Below are 21,980 nucleotides of genomic sequence, written 5' to 3' on the forward strand. Positions count from 1 at the left end.
AGACATAGCACCACAAATACCGTCTCCAGTGAAACGTAGTGAAGGTTAATCGTCCTCGAAGGAGAGGATATTAAACATAACTACATACATGGAGCGTAGTAAAAAAAGTTATCAACTGATTCAGAATGAGTCAGCAGCAATATAACCGCCAGAGCTTAAGAAAAACTACTCATATTCAAGGAAGGACAAGACGCATCCGTTACACAGACTGGTGTTTGCGCGTTTTAAGGATGCTTGATACAAAAAAATGGTTCAAATGGCTCTGAGCACTATGGGACTCAACTGCTGTGGTCATCAGTCCCCTAGAAGTTAGAACTACTTAAACCTAAGTAACCTAAGGACATCACACATATCCATGCCCGAGGCAGGATTCGAACCTGCGACCGTAGCAGTCGCACGGTTCCGGACTGCGCGCCTAGAACCGCGAGACCACCGCGGTCGGCCGATGCTTGATACATTCACAGGATATGCATGAGACTACTACGTTATGCACATCAAATTGCGTGCGACATAAATTACAGTGATTTCAAAGCTTCTGCCCCTGTGACCGAGCGGTTCTTGGCGCTTCAGTACGGAACCGCACTGCTGCTACGGTCGCAGGTTCGAATCCTGCCTCGGACATGGATATGTGTGATGTCCTTAAGTTAGTTAGGTTTAAGTAGTTCTAAGTTCTAGGCGACTGATGACCTCAAATGTTAAGTCCCATTGTGATTGGAGCCATTTGAATTTTTTGATTTCAAAGGAAGCAGAGGATGGTTCCATAACTTCAAACGCTGGCACAGAATTCGTAGACGTAAGATAATGAGATTTGATACAGAGGGTTAACTGGACAATGCACAGCAAACTGCGTAATCAGCCCGAAAATCTGTAGACGAGATAAACAAACTTATCGCATGGTACAGTAAGGAAATTCTTTTCAACTCTGCCAACAGAGATTTGAAGAGGAAATGCATACGAAAGGAAACCCGGAAATTAGATGTTACAAGAGAGTTGTACCAAGATCAACAAACATCAATGCCTTAAAGCATTCAATACAATTATTCCGACTGTTAATCTGGGTAGTAAATTGGTTGGGTTGGAGAAGCTGGAGGCCCTCTGTCCCCTACGATTCTTTCTCGTGTGGTTAATGAAACAAGAGAAATGTTCAGGAGTGCAATTAAAATTCAAGGTGACAGGATATCAATGATACGATTCGTTGATGACATTGCTATCCTGAGTGACAGTGAAGAATTACGTTATCTTCTGAATGGAATGAACAGTCTAATGAGTACAGAATATGGAGAAAGAGTAAATCGAAAAAAGACGAAAGCAGTGAGGAGTAGCATAAATGAGGACAGCGAAAAACTTAACATCAGGATCGAGGGTCACGTAGAGGATGATGTAAAGGAATTCTACTACTTAGGCAGCAAAATAAACAATGACGGAGGTAGCAAGAAGGACATCAAAAGCAGACTAGCGCTGCAAAAAGGGGCATTACGACCAGGAAAAGTCTACATAGGCCTTATATCTGAGCAAGAAATTTCAGAGATTATACGTTTGGAGTACAGCATTGTAAGGTAGTGAAACAGGAAATGTGTGAAAACCGGAACTGAAGAGAATCGATACACGTGAGATGTGGTACTACAGGCGAATACTTAAAATTAGGTGGACTGATAAGGTAAGGAATGAGGAGGTTCTGCGCAGAATTGGAAAGGGATATGTGGAAAACACTGATAACGAGAAGGGACAGGATTATAGGACATCCCTTAAAGACATGAGAGAATGACTTCCATGGTACTAGAGGGAGCCGTAGAATGCTGAAACTGTGGAGGAAGACAGAGATTGGAATACATCCAGCAAATAAATGAGGACGTAGGTTGGAAATGCTACTCTGAGATGAGGATGTTGGACCAGGAGAGAAATTCGTGGCGGGCCGCACCAAATCAGTCAGACTAAAAATAAAAAAAAAATAAAAAAAGGCATTATATACTCATTATAAGTATAATCTTATGTTAAAAGTTCAGCACAATAATACCAGTATTACAGTTGGAAACTAACGTAAGTATTTGTCTTGAGGCAGGGTAAATCAGGGCGCGCAAATTATCCAATCTACACTTATCCACTATTTGGGAAAGAGAGTACTTACCGACTTCCAACAAACTTCACACATATTTTCAAATGTTTATGGAACTTTTTCTGTCCGACCCACACTTACAAGATGATCAAACGAAAAAGTTTATCACTTACTGCATTTTAACTGTTCAGACCGTTTGTAGACATAATCCACAAAAAGAGCTGCAAAGTTATATCATTGTAATACGCACAATTCAAGAGATATGTCACAGCATATGCTTGAAAGAGTGTGCAGTAAAACTTCGACAGCATGAGTGGTCAGAATGAGGTTAACAATGAGAATCTGCCAGGAAGTTTCCTCAGGAGTGATGTTTTGATTTAGTACTTCTTTGCTTACTTGTAACTGTACTCGCAACACACTTAGCAGGGAGTATCTACATCTTTCACTGAAGGTATCTGCAAAATTGTATCACTATTCGAGACACAGTTGAGGCGATATGACGTCTTAAACATTGATATGCGTCAAAAACGTGCTTCAGCTTAAATGAAGCGCAAATTAGCTAGATTATATTCACCCACTGATGCGCAAGGAAAGCACTTGATTACTTCCAACAAACTTTAAGCGTAATTCCAAATATTTCCTAAACTTTTGTTCGTTTACATGATTAACTTGAAGTATTTAATAGATCAACTCATTTCTAACGTATTTCAGAAGTTGGAAGTTGTTTTATACACTGGAGTTGGATTTTTTAAAGAATTTTCTGGTAAATATAGTACACTCCAAAAATTTGTAAGCATCCCTATTACACCATTATGGTGGTTGTAGCCCTTGTTGTAAGCAAACAAAACCGTCTGAGTATTGTAAAGCTGCCATTGTACTAAAACGGTTTATACATTTTTTTCTTTGTCATCTATTATTGTGGCATGTAAAACAACTACAAACTAATCGCCATAAAAAGAAAGAAAAATTTAAAAGTGAAGTTACCAAGCGGAAGTTCTTTTCACTTTATTGTCTCATCAAACGCTTAAATCATAACCCATAAATCATGTGCAATACCGAACCTTAAATATAGCTTTTGTAATTAGAGGAAATAATACTTTTGTGTTTTAGTTGTAGAAAAATTTCCGCCTCTAGCCACCGTATTGAGAGGATCAACCTAGCGGTTATTTAGATGCAAAATACGCCAGTTCTTGCTACTGTAGTTTCCCTGCACAGAGGAGAAAAGATAAAATGGAGTCTCCCAAACTTATGTCTATGCTTCACCATGAGCTGAACAAGACTGTCGATGCGATACAAAAAACACAACAGTCCTACATGATAAACGAAAGCTTTCCGATTAGAAAAAGCGTGCTGCAGGAAATGTCTAATTTGCAGTATGGAAACCAGACCTTTTTGTGTGCTATTGAGCGGATAAGGTTACGAAGGTACCGCGTCCGCTGTACAAGAAATCGTTCAGTTCGAGAACAACACGTTTCTTTTGATTTCTATTTACTGACAGTTTCAAAAACAAAGTCGTAAGTAGAGACAGTTTATAGATATTCCCGATCTTTGAAGGCGGAGGCGAGAGGCTTTAATGAAGACTGCTAGCGGGCAAAACGCATAGCTGGAGGACTGTTAAAGGAGATATGAAGCTCCAGACCGCTTTGGCGCCCAAAATATCGCTGCACTGCGCGATATATTCGGACGTCGCTCGTAATTCAAGTGTCTGCATAGGAGAGACCTCTTATGTAGCACCTGCTATTATTCGTCACAATACGTAACATCGCGTAGTTCTTAATGCATCCCCTGAGCATATGGTCCAGGTAATGCGACACCAAGCAGCGTTCGTGAATAAATTCTAAAAATTCCGGTGCAGTTAAAATGCTGTCGACGATTTTCGGCAGAGATCATTATTACGCCACTAAACCTGTATTTAAAACTATCACAGCGCACTAATTTCCACAGAAGGAGCAGAAAATATTCATCACGATTCTGAACAAGAAGATTATAGGAATTATTGAGATAAATGTTAAAACAGTAAAACACGCCATTTTGCCTCCGTTTCGCGACTTCTCTACTTATGCGACCTAGGTTTCGAATTGCAAGCCCGTTTTCCAGTTCCACTGTTTCAGTATGTTGTGCGCATTCTCATATTTGTTTCACTATGAAACAAATATTAGTTTACCACCAAACTAATTCAAAGTATGACATCTTTTGCACCAGGTTGTTAGTGTAAATGAGTACTTTATTATGCGCTACTCGCAACTTCAGATCGTTTTCTCACTTCCTAAGGCAGGAATGGACGTGGAAACATCATCTTCGTAAGTAAATAACAAAAAACTTGCGCCTGAAAATGAGCACACTTTTGGAACCGTAAAGTAGTTTTTAAAATAGGACTCATTTAAACTGACAGCCTGGTGATAACCATTTCGAGCTTTGGGTTTATCAAGGTTGTGGTGCTCCTCCAGAAAGAGTTAAGGAAAGAAACATATGGGTACTTGCCAGAATACCAAAAAAAAAAAGAAAAAAGGGAGAGCGACTGGTTAATCTCCCTTTCTATCCCAACTACACTACGCTCTTCATTTATGTAATTTGTACCAACAACCCCGTCCATAAATACTGTGAAAATTACTCATGAAACCCTCAGCCATTGTTGTTTGGTAAATATTCCACTGTTATTCCGTGCCTATGGAGTATGGTTTCTTTTGATGCGACTTGATTTGTGACTTACTAACAAAAAAGTCGTAGTTCTTAATAAATTACAGGAAGTCATCTAGTGAATCCAAAGTGGTATGTGAGGTTCCCCAAGGAAGTGCTATAGGTCCTCTGCTGTTCTTTTACGTTAACCATTTAGAAGACAATCTGAGCAGCCATTTTAGACTGTTTGCAGATTATACTGTGTTTCGCCGCCTAGTAACGTCATCAGAAGATGAAAACGAATTTCAAAATTATGTAGACAAGAGATATGCGTGGTGCGAAAAGTGGCAATCTATCTTGAACAATAGGAATGAGCACTACAAAAATTCCTTAAAGTTTGGGTCACACGACAAATCGCGCAACATTAAAGACCACCGATTCAGGTTAACAACTAGGGAATATAATTACGAACAAGTTACATTGCAACCATCATACAGAACATGTTGTGACGGCGAATCAGAAACGGCGTTTTGTTGACACAACTCTTCTAAGGCATAATAAATCTTCCTATGAGATTTCCAACACTATGCTTCTCTTGATCATTGCTGCGCATTGTAGGATCCTGACCAAATAGAACTAACAGAAGAAATTAAAAAATTTAATAAATTTTGAAGAGTATGTCACAAATGTGATATGCGAGTTGGTGACGTGCCATTTAAAGGGAAGGTGTTTTTCGTTTCAATCACGAATGCCAAAATATTTTGTTGACGCCAGGCTAGGGAGAAATGATGGGCGTAGACTAATAAAATAAGAGAAATGAGAGGTCGCACAAAAATATTTAACTGTTCTTTTTTCTCCACGCTCTGCTGGAGAGCGTAACGTTCGACAAATAATCTGAATGCGATCTCATGCACCCTCTGTCAAGTAATTAAGTGTGAATAGTAGATAATCGCGATTATGTAGATCTATATCGTATCCGGAAGAACTTAAGCACAGAAAATGATTGGCAGTAGCCGGAACAGCTAAAAGAGAAACTTCCCCCACACCCCACACATATGTCGCGTTCAGTTACGCAGTTTTTACCACAGTTCCAACCTTACCTTTCGTGTGAATTACTGATACTTCCCTGACCTGCTGTCTACAAAATGGTATACTACTCTCGATATTGTGTGCTGAGTAACCATATAATCAACCTGAAATGCATTACACCAACAATGTCACTCAGCAAGTTTTAATTTATTTGTTGTATATTGTAAAATATCGGCGTAGGCTTACCTCGATTTCCTAGTTAACATTTCGTTTTGTGGTTGTAGAAACATTTTTCCTAGAAACTTATAAATAGCGAAACCTAGATGATATGAAACAGAAATCGTGAAACGGGATAAAATGCGTCTTTTTTTCCTTGTGATATTATTACAAATTTCCTCCGAGAACGCTATTCAGTTGAAGAGCTACTATATATCGTACACATTTCGCCAAGAAGTAGGAAGTGGTAATTATACCATCTGAGTAACCTCCGGCTGAAATATACAGTAAAAAACTAAAGTTACCGAACAGTCGCTGTACTACCACCCCCACTCCACCCTCTCCCCCCGTCAAGGCAAAACGCTTAAAGCAGGTCAATTAAAATTATTCTCGAGATAAGCTTCATCCAGTGTGAGAATCATTATTCACACTTAGAATTTCACTCTCCATGGATAAAATGAAGACTTATCTCACGAAACGACGCAGCCGTTTCTACGTTACTTAAAAAGGAAGAATTCGCCGTGGTGACATAAAACAACAGCAAGTCGCAATAATGATTATAGTACGCAGTATCCGTATGTAATGTAGACGTGTGACTGTATACTATGTAGGAACCTAAGAGCTCCTGCAAATAGAAAAAATAAGCCCATACATCAGAGTGACGATTGCGTAAAAATGTAGAACAACAAGCTAAATGCGTACACGTGGTTGTACAATGACAAAACAGCCCTTACCTTTCCGCCGTCGCCAGCGTGCCACGTAGATCTTTGCGGACGAAATTTTCAGTTTTTCTTTGACAGCGGCAGGAAACGAGCCCGTTTTCGGGCAGGAAGAGAAGAAGAAGAAGATGAAGAAGAGAAGAAGGAAGAAGTCTGTAGGATCGCGGTGAATCCCACTATCAGGACATTGGGTCAGTGTGTTTGACAAGAGTTGCACACAGTCAGTGCTCCCAGGTTCAGTCTCAGCCACTTCGAACTCAAGCGAATATCGCTCAGTCTAAGACACTCGAATTTTACTCGCTTGTAAGAAAAAAAAAAGTAGCTGGGTTGTTATCACTCACACACTTCGTGATACGCTAGAAAAAGCATTCGAAGAGTCTATCCCTTAGTCCTAGTAAGAAGTTTATAGAAAATTGTCTTCCTCAGTGATACTTCTAGCAGAAAAATGTTTTAATGGAATCGTGTACTTTTACAAATTTTACTTTTTTGTTTTGCTAGATTTCTGTAGCTACACTACTTCTTGACGCCTAACAATTTCTATGTAAGACTAATTTACTTGCCTTATCTAGTTTAGAATTTCTTTTTTTGGAGGAAAAAAATGGTGAGCAAGAGACAAAAAAAACTACCGCCTTCGAAATGGTCGGCGTTCTGTTTGGAAGATATGTTCGTAAGCCACTTTGATTTTCCTTCTCGGTGAGTGCTTCTGGCGTTAAGAGTTTATTTATTTTTGAAATCAGTACTGTGGTGGTTCTTTTTCTTCACCTGTGCTTCGCAGCCAGTCTGTACCTGCTTTGTTTTGGTTTTTTTTTGTTTATTTGGGCAGTTGGCGTTTGTCTTCGGACGTTAACGGCGAGTGGGGGGCGAAATCACAGATTCAGTCTGCTCTCTCTACGGCTAGGAGGGTGCCCGTTTCCTCCTTTTCCGTTTCCTGCTCAAGTTGCGGCCTTTCGGCGCACGGTGACAGCGCAGTCAGATGTTTCGGGCCCGTCTCGAGGTGGCGTGGACGCCGGGAAACACGTCGCCCGTGGTCAGCATGAGGCAGCGAACGGCGTGCGAAAGCCCTCAGGAGCGCAAATTCCGCGTCTGTGCGCAAAGCGAAACGCCGCCGGGAGACCACGTGGTCTGCGAGCGAAACCACCCTCCGTCACGCGCTGCAGAATGCCGGCACGCCCATCGCGACAAGCGACTGATTCAGAAATGGCCGAAAACCTTATTGTCAGCGTCCTATGGGAATTACGCTCTCAAACGAAAATATTGGAGCGATGTACGCACATGGCCTATTGCACTAGCTACTGTGCCCGAGGAGTAAGTTCGGAGTTTTTAGCACGTACAGGAGGGATTCCCTGACCTCGGTCTCGGCAGTCAACTGTTCGCCAGCCGGAGGGAAGACCAGCGCTAAATTGTCAAACGTTTTACAAGAAAAAAAAAAAAAAAAAAAAGTTGATGACGTAAGTAGGGGGGTGTGGGAGTGATCAAGCACGGCACACGAAGGCTATTTCAGCACCGGCAGGAGGTCACGCAACACGCACAAGTTGTCGTCAGAAGGTAAACAGTCCGAAGCACGCGAGCGCAGGATTCGCGACTGTTTCTAGTTGGTTGGTTCGCCACGGTTGGCAGGCCTTCCGTCGCTGTTCGCGGCCGGTTGCTGACTGGAGCCTGCTCGGCGCTACTACACTACTACTGGGCTAGCCAGTGGAGCATCGGGCTGGTGCGAGCGAGAGAGAGGCGGACAGAGAGGGTGGCGCGAGGAGCGGGGGGGAGGGGGGGGAGGGGGGGGGGAGGGAGAGTCGCCGAGAGAGAGAGAGAAAGAGAGACAGTACGTGTCGGCGGCGGGGGAGGGAGACGCCGGCGTCGGATCTGGAAGCGAACGACCTGTGAGAGCCCGCCGCTGGCGCCATCGCTGCAGCCGAAGGCCAAACTACCTATTTTGACCTGCTGCCGCTAGATGGGAGTACGCATCGACGTAGTTCCAGAAATATCCGCCACGCGCCTAGTGTGACAGAATAGCTTTGATTGTCGGACCGGTTAAATTTGAATTTGCCAAGATACTGTTCCTCACTGTCCACAGTATTAAACGGCTATCAGTATTCATCGTTCCAGACTTCGATGTTCAAGTTTCCATGGTTCACTAATTATGATTTCCCCTCCCAGTTCCAGGTTAGGGTGACTAGACATCCGAATTAATCCGGACACGTCCCTCTTTTTAGTTCTTTGTCCGGGGTCCGGGCGGATTTTCACAGTGTCCGGCTTTTACGCAAAGTTGAGCGTAATACAGTTAAATTTGCAATTCGTTTCGTTCTATTGCTCTTTTCTTAAATACTTTAATTATTAGCACGAAGTCGGTGTTAGTAGGTGGCACCAGGATCGTCGATGTTATCGTTGATCGACCTATTTTCGTTTCGTACCTAAGGCCGATATTACACTATCAAATATCTTTATCAAATATCTTTGTCAAAAATCTTTGTCAAAGATATTTGATGGTGTATTAGGAACTTTGTAAAATGTCGTCCAATATTTGATAAAATCTATGGCCTCGCTGTAGATTTGATCAAAGAAATCGCTTGTCTTCTGTTCACTGCAATGTGACGTGATACCACATGGAGCGCTAGCATCGCTGCAGCGTTCAGTCGTCTGTATTGTTTTTATAAACATTGCCGGTAAATACAATTGGTGTGTGCCGACAACTACAAAATTAATAGAGATGTATGAAGCTGATGAGGTGCTTTACAACGTGAAGCATCCTGAATCCTGAATACAAAAATAGATTAAGAAGATTGGAGACCTGACCTGACCTAACATAATCCTCTCCTGTAGCAAGGAATCGGAGTGTCTTCTGTAGATATAGCAGTTCTTAAGTGAATATTGGAATATTGTGCTTTGTGATACGAGGATACACTTCACTGAACGCATACAGAAATATATGCTCATCCATTCTTAAGTAATTTATGTACGACTTGACGTCGTCCACTGTAAGCTCACGTAACAGGTTTTGTTGAATGCTTTTATCGTGTCGTCGTAAAACCCACGGCTTCACCCAGATTAGATTAGTTTTCGAGATCCTCGTGGATGTGGAACATGTCAATTTTTTTAAGCTGAAATAGCAGTACTAATAGTATGAATAAATACAATGCATCATTTGTTTCTATTAAAAATTTCGTCAATGGAGTAGAAGGAGTTGGCCACTACTAAGTCTTTCAGGCTCCTTTAAAACTGATCTTTATTTGTAACTAATTTTTTTATGTCTGCTGGCAAATTATTGAAGACGAGTGATCCTAAGTAGTGGGTCCTTGTGCAGATCATTTTTGTTCCTGGTATTGTATGCAAGAAACTGAGTTGTTTGTTGGAAAAGAGATATATTATTTAGGACAAATTTCATTAAGGAGTAAATATACTGAGAGGCAGTAGTTAGTATACCCAGTTCTTTGAAGAGGTTTCTGCAGGACATCCGTGAATTTACTCCACAAATAAGTCGTGTTACACGCTTTTGGACTCTTAAAATTTTTGTTTGAGTTGAAGATTTACCCCAAGATATTATACCATATGACATTATGGAATGAAAGTAGGCAAAGGATGCAAGCTTTTTCATTTTTATGTTGCCTATGTCTGCTAACATTCTAATTGCAAATATAGATTTGTTACGGCGTTTGTGCAGTTCTGTGGTGTGCTCCTCCAAGCTGAATTTTTTATTAAGTTGTAATCCCAGGAATTTAAGACTGGAAACCTCGTATGTATGGTTCCTTCTTTTTCCCCCACTTCTTTTTCGCATGTGCACACAATGCAATTGCGGTACGTGCAACTGCTGCTGTTAATAACAAGTCGTTGTCAGCCATCTTGAACTCTGACTAAGAACTTGATGACAGTGTAATACCCCTTCCAGCGCTACGTCAAAGATCTTTGTCAAATATATTTGAAGAAATATTTGATCACATCTTTAATCAAATATTTGACAAAGAAATTTGATTGTGTAATACCGGCCTAAGCTTTGTATTGGCCTGGCTTCCTGTAGTGCAGCTACGGTCGCAGGTTCGAATCCTGCCTCGGGCATGGATGTGTGTGATGGCCTTAGGTTAGTTAGGTTTAAGTAGTTCTAAGTTCTAGGGAACTAATGACCACAGCAGTTGAGTCCCATAGTGCTCAGAGCCATTTGAACCTGTAGTGCACGTGTGATTTAAGAGTGTATTTTTTAACCGAGGGAGTTACGTAAAATATTTGGCTATGCCTAAAGGAAAGTATATATTTTCTGATGTCCTTTCCTGCAAATATCCGGCTTTCAAGAAAGGGAGTAATGAATTTGAAGCGGAATGTAAAATATATGGAGCTGGAACGTACATCTCAGTGGCCAATAAAGGTAAGAAATAACTCGACAGATTAACTGTCATGGTTTTATTTCATGGTTTCATAGTTATTCAATTTATTTGTATTCGGAAGGTTAAAGTGCAGTTTACATGTCGTTAGCTGCTGCTTGATGTTGGTAGCGGTGCGTCGAATGAAGGGAGGTGAATGGCGGTACGTTTTTGGCTTTGTAAACAATTCCGTGTTGTTGACATATCAAAACAATTGACGCCACACTGTCACCACAATCAATGTTTTTAATTTTTTTATATTTCTCAGTTAACAACCAACCGGCCATCAGTAACAATTAACTACTACTTTTACCGGTAATTCCCGAAGTCACGTGACTCGTCCAAAGCTGAAGTGTGGTATCATCATCTGCAGTTTACCCGTTTGATGTCTCCTCTTTTTCTTCCTTTGTCCTCCTTTTTGAAGCTGTTTGGCCTCCTTTTTAAACAATTGCATCTGGTCACCCTATTCCAGGTTGTCTACTTAACGTTTTCCAGGGGCAACACATATTTGATTATCAATATCTTGCGAAATTATTGGTCGAATTTAAAAATTTAATATGCTATCATAATCTACCTATTAAGACGTATAATTTTATGCTAAAAGTGTAACACAATAACACAATCAGTACTCTTAGAAACTATGTATTTTTCTTGAGCCAGCGTAACTGGCAGAACGCATATACTCATCTTTATTCATCCAGCGTATTTGATAACGAGAGTACTTAGTAACGTCCAATAAAAATACGTAATTCGAAACCTCTATGAAAATTTTCCACGGTGACACCTCTACGAGGTCGTGAACAGAAAAATACTATCGCTTATTGCGTTTTTTGCTGTTCGTACAGCAAAACTGCCACACCAGCTATGGTGTTTATTTATTGCTTAGTACTAACTATATTGGCAACACGTTTTGCAGACAGTTCCCGCATGTACCACTGAACGTACTTGCAAAATTTCATAATTATATGACACACAGTTCAGCGGATATAACATCATAGACATTTATACCTGTGAAAATCTAGCTTTTGGTTTGAACCGAAAGCAAATTGCGCACATTACACTCAACCAGCGTTTGGTAAGAGAGCTCTTACGCACGTCCAACAAACTTTAAGCATAATTTCAAACCTTTTCTACACTTTTTCTTGTATACATGCTTGATACAAATGTTTAATACACTAATCCATTGGTAAAGCAATTACAAGTTTGATGCAGCTTTAGACATAGGAGTTCGAGGGGTTTATTGCTACGTACCATTCAACGAAATTTGTTATACATATTATTCGTCTCTTTTTCAAATCAGTGAACCATTTCATAGAAATCACTAGAAATAAGAATGATCTTTAAGATTTAAAGAAACTTACTTTGATTGGGAAAAAGTGGCCATTGCTCCGAAGTAACATGTAGTTTCCACACTGCCAGCATCCATAAAAACACTAGTTACCCGTAACGTACAACTTAGTATGAACCTAAAGGATGTACTGATTGCCAATACCATTTACTCCACGAACTAAGTTCTTAATAAATCAGTAGTGAGGTATATGTTTCATCAACTGACTGTTCCATTGGTTAATGATAGAATATTTTAGACATCATGAATGGAAAACATAGGACACAGTATCACAACAGTTATTAGTTAACTAACAGTTTTCGGCTGTTTGGCCATCATCAGGAACAAATATAAATACGTGTGGCTATTAATTAAACAACAACAAATAGTTTAAACAAGGTGCAACTTAAGAGTCTCTCAGTTGGCTGTCAAAGATGCTAAGTATTGAAACGAGAAGAACATTTCGTTAAAAATGTTCAATGAAAACTATTTATCTTATATAAAACGTTCGACAAATTAAGTTAATGAACTATTCATCAAATTATAAGAATACGTCAGACAAGGGAAAAAAACACTGCGCCAAATACAGGAATCTTTGGTGGCATGTTTCGAGTATATAACTGAACAAAATATTATCATCTTTAACAATTGTAATATGTGGAGTCAGGCACTTGAGGAGACCAGAGTGGAAAGTTAAGCAAGTGTAATTATACAAGTAAAACAGGGGTGAATAAAACTGCATCTGTAACTGAAATAAAGTAACCATTGCTACCTGCAGATTTTGCAAATGAACCATCTGGGCTGTTCTGTAATGTATCCTTCCTACTTATATTCTCCATATTTCACTCATGTGTCTCACTAGTAATATACTAGCTCAGAACAATATTATCTCATTGATTCATGACCCTGAAATTTGTCACAGAAGTTTACTGTATTTTGCTCAATTTCTTTTTCTCATTTGACCAACTTTTGTTAATTTCTCATGGAGTTCATCAGCTATTCACTTCACGTTTCTATCTAAATAATTCTCCTCATTTTAGTCTCACATCGGTTTTTAATATGTCAGCCAACTGACTTAAAATCGTAGACCTCATAAAAATGACAACCACACATTTATATTTACAGCATACCTACTTATGGACCAACAGCTGAAATCCGGTTAGTTGACTAATAAATATTGTACACTATTACACAAGTGTCATGTGCTTTCCACTCATGATGTACAAGTTACTAATGTTATAAAATAACCCATGTTTTAAGTAAGATCTGTTGTTTCACATCTTCAGCTCAGTAATGTTATGTGTGTATGTAAGCATCATAAAATGTTTTCAGACATCCACATCCAAATCTACATCTACATCTACATCGACATCACCACCTACACTTATGCTCTACAAACTAGTGTGATGTACATGACATGGTACTTCCAATAGCGCTAGAGTTACCAATGGAAATTTTTTGAAAAAGGACATCAAAGGAGAACTATATTTAAAACGACAGAGATTTCCAAAAATAAATGCAAATTTGAAAATTATTATTAACATTTCGGCTTAAGAGAAAAACAAAACTGAGTACTTTGTCTTAGCCGAGGTGCTGAGTCTGCTTCCTGCAGACATATCACTGAACTCGTATTTCATCATTCTGATCCCTTTAACTGTCGTTCTTTACTTCAGTGACTAATTACTGAAGGAAAAATCTAAAACGTTCTCATTGTGGCATGGAATGGAAAAATATAAACGATTAATTTTCAAAAGTGCTCAAAATGATTCAGCACTGCCACACTTTTTGCAGAGTTTACAACATTTTAAAACAAAAGATTGATCTGTTTTTGCGCCATAATTACCTAAGTTGACGTAAGGACTGATCAAACGGCTTTCAATCATTATACTAATACTCTTGGGTTGCTATGTATCTTATGCATGGCAAGACGCCATGAGACCGAATGTTTGTTATTTTCAAGTTTCATCCACAGGAAGCAGTCAAATTTTTCTATAGGTTCATTCTTTAAGAAAAACAAGAACAGAGAAAACTGTGGCATGTACTTCGGCAACAGACTTATTTTCTCCGATGACATAATGGAACGGAACACAAACATCGCGGAGCGAACGAACTAAAGATACAATGGGCGACCATACTCACGTGCTACTGCTGCTCTAACAGTTCAGGAAGAAGTTTCATCTCCGCTTGGTGAAGTCAGTGCCCGTATGGTGAAGTCGCACGTCGCAATGGCATTCCACGCGCTACTGTTTGCACACCACCAAAGCGTACCCACCAAAGCGTACCCACCAAAGTCATCTGCTCAAAACCCAGTGTTATCATGAACTGTTAGCCACCGATTTTGTGACTCGGAGAGTATCCGGACACCCCCCAAAACAAACATTTCTCATATTAGGTGCATTGTGGTGCCACCTATTGCCAGGTACTCCATATCAGCGACCTCGGTAGTCTTTAGACATCGTGAGGGAGCAGAATGGGGCGCTCCGCGGAACTCACGGACTTCGAACGTAGTTGGTTCAAATGGCTCTGAGCACTATGGGAGTTAACTTCTAAGGTCATCAGTCGTCTAGAACTTAGAACTACTTAAACCTAACTGACCTAAGGACATCACACACATCCACGCCCGAGGCAGGATTCGAACCTGCGACCGTAGCGGTCGGGCAGCTCCGGACTGTAGCGCCTAGAGCCGCTCGGCCACCCCGGCCGGCCGAACGTAGTCAGTTGATTGGTTGTCACTTGTGTCATATGCCTGTACGCGAGATTACGCACTCGTAAAAATCTCTATGTCCACTGCTTCCGAAGTGATAGTGAAGTGGAAACGTGAAGGGACACGTACAGCACAAAAGCGTACAGGCCGACCTCGTCTGTTGACTGACAGCCCGCCGACAGTTGAAGAGGGTCGTAATGTGCAATAGCCAGACATCTATCCGGACCATCACTCACGAATTCCAAACTGCATCAAGATCCACTGCAAGTACTATGACAGTTGGGCGAGAGGTGAAAAAACTTGGATTTCATGGTCGAGCGGCTGCTCATAAGCCATACATCACGCCGGTAAATGCCAACGACGCCTCGCTTGGTGTAAGGAGCGTAAAGATAGGACGATTGAACAGTGGAAAAAAGTTGTGTGGAGTGACGAATCACGATACACAATGTGGTGATCCGATGACAGGATGTGGGTATGGCGAATGCCTGGCCAAAGTCATCTGACAGCGTGTGTAGTGCCTACAGTAAAATTCGAAGGCGGTGGTGTTATGGTGTGGCCGTGTTTTTCATGGAAGGGGCTTGCACCCCTTCTTGTTTTGCGTGGCACTATCACAGCGCAGGCCTACATTGATGTTTTAAGTATCTTCTTGCTTCCCACTGTTGAAGAGTAATTCGGGGATGGCGACTGCATCTTTCAACACGATCGAGCACCTGTTCATAGTGCACGGCTAGCGGCGGAGTAGTTACACGACAATAACATCCCTGTAATGGACTGGCCTACACTGAGTCCTGATCTGAATCCTATAGAACACCTCTGAGATGTTTTGGATTACCGACTTCGTGCCAGGCCTCACTGACCGACATAGATTCCTTTCCTCAGTGCAGCACTCCGTAAAGAATGGGCTGCCATTCCCCAAGAAACATTCCAGCACCTGATTCATCACATGCCTGCGAAAGTGGAAGCTGTCATCGAGGCTAAGGGTGGGCCAACATCGTATTGAAATCCAGCATTACCGATGGAGGGCGCGACGAACTTTTAAGTCTTTTTCAGCCAGGTGTCCGGATACTTTTGATCACATATGTACGTGGTGTAACCTCTTAAAAAATGGGGGAAGCCGACGATTGGTTGTCTAACGTATTGAGGACCGGCAAAGGACATTTCACACACCGATAATCTGTCAACACGCTCAGCTACAGAATATGGGCTACCAAAAGTCCTAAAACTGTCGCGGAAACCCCAGTGCATAACAGGAAAGTCAGGGTGGGGTGTGTATTTACCACATTAATCGTGATGAGACTCTTTTACGTCGATGAAATGGGGGTTGCTGCTTTCCAAACAGTTAGCGTGACGTGTGCGTGGTACGCCGGGATGTTACAGAATCGCATCATCCCTAGCCTGGCTGACAAATACCCCAAACTGTTACACGGGTGACAGATCTCGTGCGCACATCCTTACGTGAGAATCGCATGCTGAGCCGCCAATTCCGGCATGCTTGGCCTCCCAGGTCCTCAGAACTCAGTCCGTGCGGTTATTGGTTGTGGGATTACCTGAAGTCTCAACTCCACCGCGATCGTCCACTTCACCTAAGATGCTAAAAGACAACATCCGACGTCACTTTCTCACCACATCTACTGATATGCTTTACAGTGCAGAGGGATTGTTGATGAAGAATGGCCAACATTTTGGTCATTTGTTGTAAATTACATCGTCTTTTGTACATGTCAATTGTTATACTAATTATCACTTTTGAACCACAGGAAGCACCACGTATTGGTCATTTTTGTTACACTTTTTCGGTTTCAGTAAAACCCCATACCAGTTCAAGTATGTGTGTCAATTTTTACCTCTCTGCGTTCATTATTTCGTGAAGTACCGAATTTTCGAATGTTAACGGACTTTTGGATAACCTGTATGTATTAACGGCTGCAGAAAAGGGGAGCAATATTCATTTTGAAATATTAACTGCCTCACATGTGTGTGTGTGTGTGTGTGTGTGTGTGTGTGTGTGTGTGTGTGTGTGTGTACTCATTTTCTTTTAAAGAAATCAGTGTGGTATATATGTGATTAAATACTTCGGTATATCTTCATTATCAGACAGTTTGATGGCACGGTTCCAGTACCTCGTTATAACAGTGGTTATGAGAAAATATGTTTACAAAGGACGCACTAATAATGTATATAATACACTGAAAAATCTTCAGTATCATTTTTCCACTCAGGATTACAGTTCAACTTTATAAGTACATTGTCATCAGTCTACAAGCTCAAAGCTGATTTTAGTTGAGACATACATCATTATGCACGGTTTTTTATAACTACACTGTTTTTGTCTCATTTACCTCTTTTATTTTAATGTATTCCGTTCCAGAAGTAATGCAAACAGTTTTCAAATCTAGCATGCTATTCTACTTAAAGAAGACCGGTTTTAACATACGGGTGTGAAACTTGGACTTTAAATTGATTTTTCAAAAGGAAACTTAGAACTGCTCAGAGAGCTATGGAAAGGTCAATCTTAGATCTCACTAAGAAAAGTGAAGACGTACGAGCCATAACAGGAGTAAAAGATATTACAGAACGGGTCAAGACTAAATTAGCAGTGGGCAGGACATACTGCACGAACGAAGGATGGAAGATTGACAAAATCAGTTTTAGAGTGGAGTCCCAGAGAGAAACTACGACCACCAGGTAGACCACCTGATCGCTGTGGTAAGGACCACAGCAAAGTTGCGGGCTTCAGCTGGCGAAAGAAGCAGCAGACAGAGGCGCACGGAAACATTTCTTAAAAATGTATTTCATAACTTAGAAAGGATACATCTTGTATGGATTGAATTAGCTGAACAATAAATAAATTTTAATGTGTTCAGACTTGCATATTTCAAATACTTTTCTATATGGTATTTTAAATGCCACATACCAACACTTTGTCCCCTTGGTCAGGTTGGAGTACACAGAGATATCTATTTATATTATTGACAGTGTATCTACCTGCATGTCATATTTTAAACCATAATCTATGTTCTACTACAATCCACAGGTAAATATTAAGGGCTTATTTCAGTAGTGGTACATGTCCATTTTTGTTCATATTGAGATACAGAGTCGTAAAGTTAAATGAGCGCTGAAAAATGTGCAGTTGAGATATCAGAAATAATCAAGCATATGGCTTTTTGCTAGAGATGAACCTTTCTTTCTGTTTGTTTGGCTCATTAATTTCAGAAGTATTATAGACAGAAAAATGGAGGCAATGAACTTGTACTACTGTTGAAATAAACTCTTGATATAGTATCTAACACGTAATGTAAAAAGCCCACAGCCATGGCGTAGCAAAAACTTTGCTTTCCTTGGGTGACTGGGTGACGCGCACACACAGATATATATATATATTGCTCTTAAGGTATGCATTTTCGACCCTATGTTTACTGACACTTTTTTGCACTATATATATAGGGTGCATCATTAGAAGAGTTGTGTTCCAAAGTAGCAAAGATGAACAAGTGCTCATAGTTCGTAAGGAATTCATTTTAGAGCACATGTTTACTGGACTATTTTTTGTTGTTCTGATCCATACTACCAGTTCCGAAAATACGGAAGACAAAGAGATGGCAGTAGAAGGTATTTGCTTCACAGTATCGAAGATGAAAAACTTCTCGTAGCTCTTAAGGTATGCATTCTCGACCCTACGTTTACTAAGCCTTTTTTGCTTCTAGTATCGTGTACTTACAACTGTATGCGTGTACGCCATTAATTATGATACACGATAGGAAATTGTTGTTCATACATAAACTTCGCCACTTTTGACAACATAATTATTACACTTAATGTTTCTAACCTAGCATCCTAATTACTTAGCCTAAATGTGTACAAAGTTTTAAGTTACGTAAACTTGAAAGAAATGATATGTGACCACTGCAGATATTTACACTTACATTCCCTCTCATCTACGCAACCAAAAATGTCTATATTTCTTTTAGTACTTGGCGTTAAAATATTACTGACACCATTTGAAGCGAACGCCAGTATTTCGGGAATCTACATGTCTGTGACAATATCTCGTGAACAATAGGTCGTCGAATTATGTAAGCTTGCAGGTACATATGTGTATACTGCCTGCAAACTGCGTTGCGAACAGAGTTAGTAGCAAAGAAGTAATAAATTAAAACATCATGCCTCGTGCTGCCGTTTTACTGCATTTTCAGTGAAAATGTAGTAAGTAAAGGACTTCTGTATTTCCATCGTTTTGCAGAGGGAGTCAGTGAGAAACAGTATAGAAAAAGTGTGATATTATGTATAACGTTTGTCGGAAGTCGGTAAGTGCTGTCATTCTCAAATAGTGGATGAATAACGTCCAGGTATTTGTGCGCCACCAGCTGTGCTGCCTCAAGACAAACGCGCGTTTTCTAACTGCAGAACGTACTTGTCTTATTTTGTTAAACTTTTAAGATAAGATTATTAAGGAACAGATTATGATAACACTTTCCACTGAAGCGTCAAAGAAACTGGTTGATCTCTCTAATATCGTGTGTGGTCCCCGCGAGCACGCACAAGAGCCACAACACGACGTGGCATGTACTCGACTAATGTCTGAAGTAGCGCTGGAGAGAATTTCCACCATGAATCCTGCAGGGCTGTCCAGAAATTCGTAAAAGCACGTTGCAAGACATCCCAGATATGTTCAATGATGTTCACGTCTGGGGAGTTTGTTTCCCAGCGGAAAAGTTTAAATTGAGAAGAGTGTTCCTGAAGCTTCCCTGTACCAATTCTGGACGTGTGGGGTACCGCATTGTCCTGCTGGAATTGCGCGTCGGAATGTGCAATGGACATGGCTGGATCCACGTGAACAGACAGGATGCTTACGTACGTGTCACCTGCCAGAGTCGTATCTAGACGTATCAGAGGTCCCATATAAGTCCTACAGCACACGCCCCACACCATTACAGAGCCTCCACCAGCTTTAACAGTCATCTGCTGACGTGCAGGGTCCATGGCTTTATGAGATTGTCTCCATACCCGTACACGTCCATCCGCTCGATACAATTTGAAACGAGACTCGTCCGACCAGGCAAAATGTTTCTAGTCATCAACAGTCCAATGTCGGTGTTGATGAGCCCAGGTTAGGCATAAAACTTTTTGTTGTGCAGACATCAAGCGTACACGAGTGGGCTTCGCCTCCGAAAGGCCGTATCGATGATGTTTCCTTTAATGGTTCACATACTGGCACTTGTTGATGGCCCAGCATTGAAATCTGCAGCAATTTGTGGAAGGGTTGCATTTCTCTCGCGTTGAACGATTCTCTTCAGAGGCGGCCGCTGTGACAGAGCTGTTCTAGACGCATCAGTCCGGAACCGCGCTGCTGCTACGGCCGCAGACTCGAATCCTGCCTCGGGCATGGATGTGTGTGATGTCCTTAGGCTAGTTAGGTGTAAATAGTTATACGTCTAGGGCACTGATGACCTTAGATGTTAAGTCCCATTGTGCTCCGAGCCATTTGAACCATTTTTTATTCTTTTCAGTCGTCCTTGGTCCGGTTCTTGCAGGATCTTTTTCCGGCCGCAGCGATGTCGGAGATTTGATGTTTCACCTGCTTCCTGATATTCACGGCACACTCGCGAAATGCTCGTTCGTCGAAGTCCCCACTTCATCGCTAATTTTGAGATGCTGTGTCCCTTGGCTCATGCGCCGACTATAACACCACGCTGAAACTCACTTAAATCTTGATAACATGCCATTTTAGCAGTAGTAACCGATCTAAGAACTTCGCCAGAGTATTGTTGTCTTATATAGGCGTTACCGACCGCAGTGTCGTATTCTGCCTGTTTACATATCTCCGTATTTGAATACGCATGGATATACCAGTTTCTTTGGCGTTTCAGTGTAAATTCGGCCAATAATTACGCGAAACACTGAAATTCAAATTTTGTTGCCCCTGAGAGCTGTTAGGTAGGCAACCTGCAACTGTTTTGTGTTCCGCGATAGTGTCTAACATACAGGGTGCCGCAGATCAAAGCGCCAGTATTCAGGAATATGACAGCTACGATCATTCGAAGCAAAAGCGTATACTGAAGGTGGGCTCTAAAGTGCATAGCTTAAGGGGAGTTAGAAGGAAAACAATTTTTTTCATATTCTCGGATTTTTATCTCATTTTAAAATTTGCAATTTTCTGAATAAAATGATTATATATAAAATCACTTATAAGCTCACATCGGAAGTATTTTAATTTTTTTTTAATATATCTAAGAGATGACTACACTAAGCAGATTAAGAAGGATGTAGTTTGCAGTAGGTACTGGGAGATGAAGACGCTTGCACAGGATAGAGTAGCATGGAGAGCTGCATCAAACCAGTGTCAGGACTGAAGACCACAACAATAACAAATATAATCTACACCAGTCTCAACTCTTAAAATTTTTACCTGCATTACTTCGATATCTAATAAAATCGGTAATTTCTTATATAGGAGGGTGTGGATTGCTGGTTATGAAGGTCATGACCAGAAGAGTATGGGCACCAGGTTGAGGTAGTTTAAACAAAGTTTGAGAGACAAGAAACTTTCTGATGATAAAACCATGAGAGGCAGGCTAGCAGACAAAATGATTGATGAACTAGAGCAGTGTTATGAGATGGCCATTACAAATAATACTGAAGATTTGTTGAAAATTATGCTGGCGGTATGGGCTACCTTCTTCCAGAGACTGTCAACTGATGAAAAACCAGTTCACCACCTTTGCACTCCAAGACCCGATTCATGGAGCAATTACCGCAATGCCCAGTACTCGAACACTTCATACAGCCATAAACATTGCATCCCAGCAGCTGTCATGGGTATCATAAAACCTAATTACAGAGTCCTTGCAAATCCTGAATTACTGAAGAAGTGTCTCCTTGGTCTGACCAAATCCCAAAAGTCGTTCAATACTCTTATATGGACTCCCTTGCCAAGAAATGTTTTTGTTGGAATGAAAACACTAAAGTGTGG

The 21,980-nt window shown here is 40.9% G+C and overlaps 1 long non-coding RNA gene across 1 annotated transcript in view; it reads right to left on the reverse strand.

Annotated features, from left to right (window-relative positions):
* The window catches only part of LOC126293575 (uncharacterized), a 1,862,585-nt gene extending 1,854,270 nt beyond the window's left edge, over window positions 1-8,315 (reverse strand). Inside the window, exon 1 of the long non-coding RNA XR_007552314.1 lies at window positions 6,649-8,315. This is a non-coding gene — a long non-coding RNA (uncharacterized LOC126293575). The remainder of the gene's footprint in view (window positions 1-6,648) is intronic.
* Between the last annotated feature and the right edge of the window lie 13,665 nt (window positions 8,316-21,980).

This window comes from Schistocerca gregaria, chromosome 10, assembly GCF_023897955.1.
Source record: "Schistocerca gregaria isolate iqSchGreg1 chromosome 10, iqSchGreg1.2, whole genome shotgun sequence".
Classification (NCBI taxonomy): Eukaryota; Metazoa; Arthropoda; class Insecta; order Orthoptera; family Acrididae; genus Schistocerca; species Schistocerca gregaria.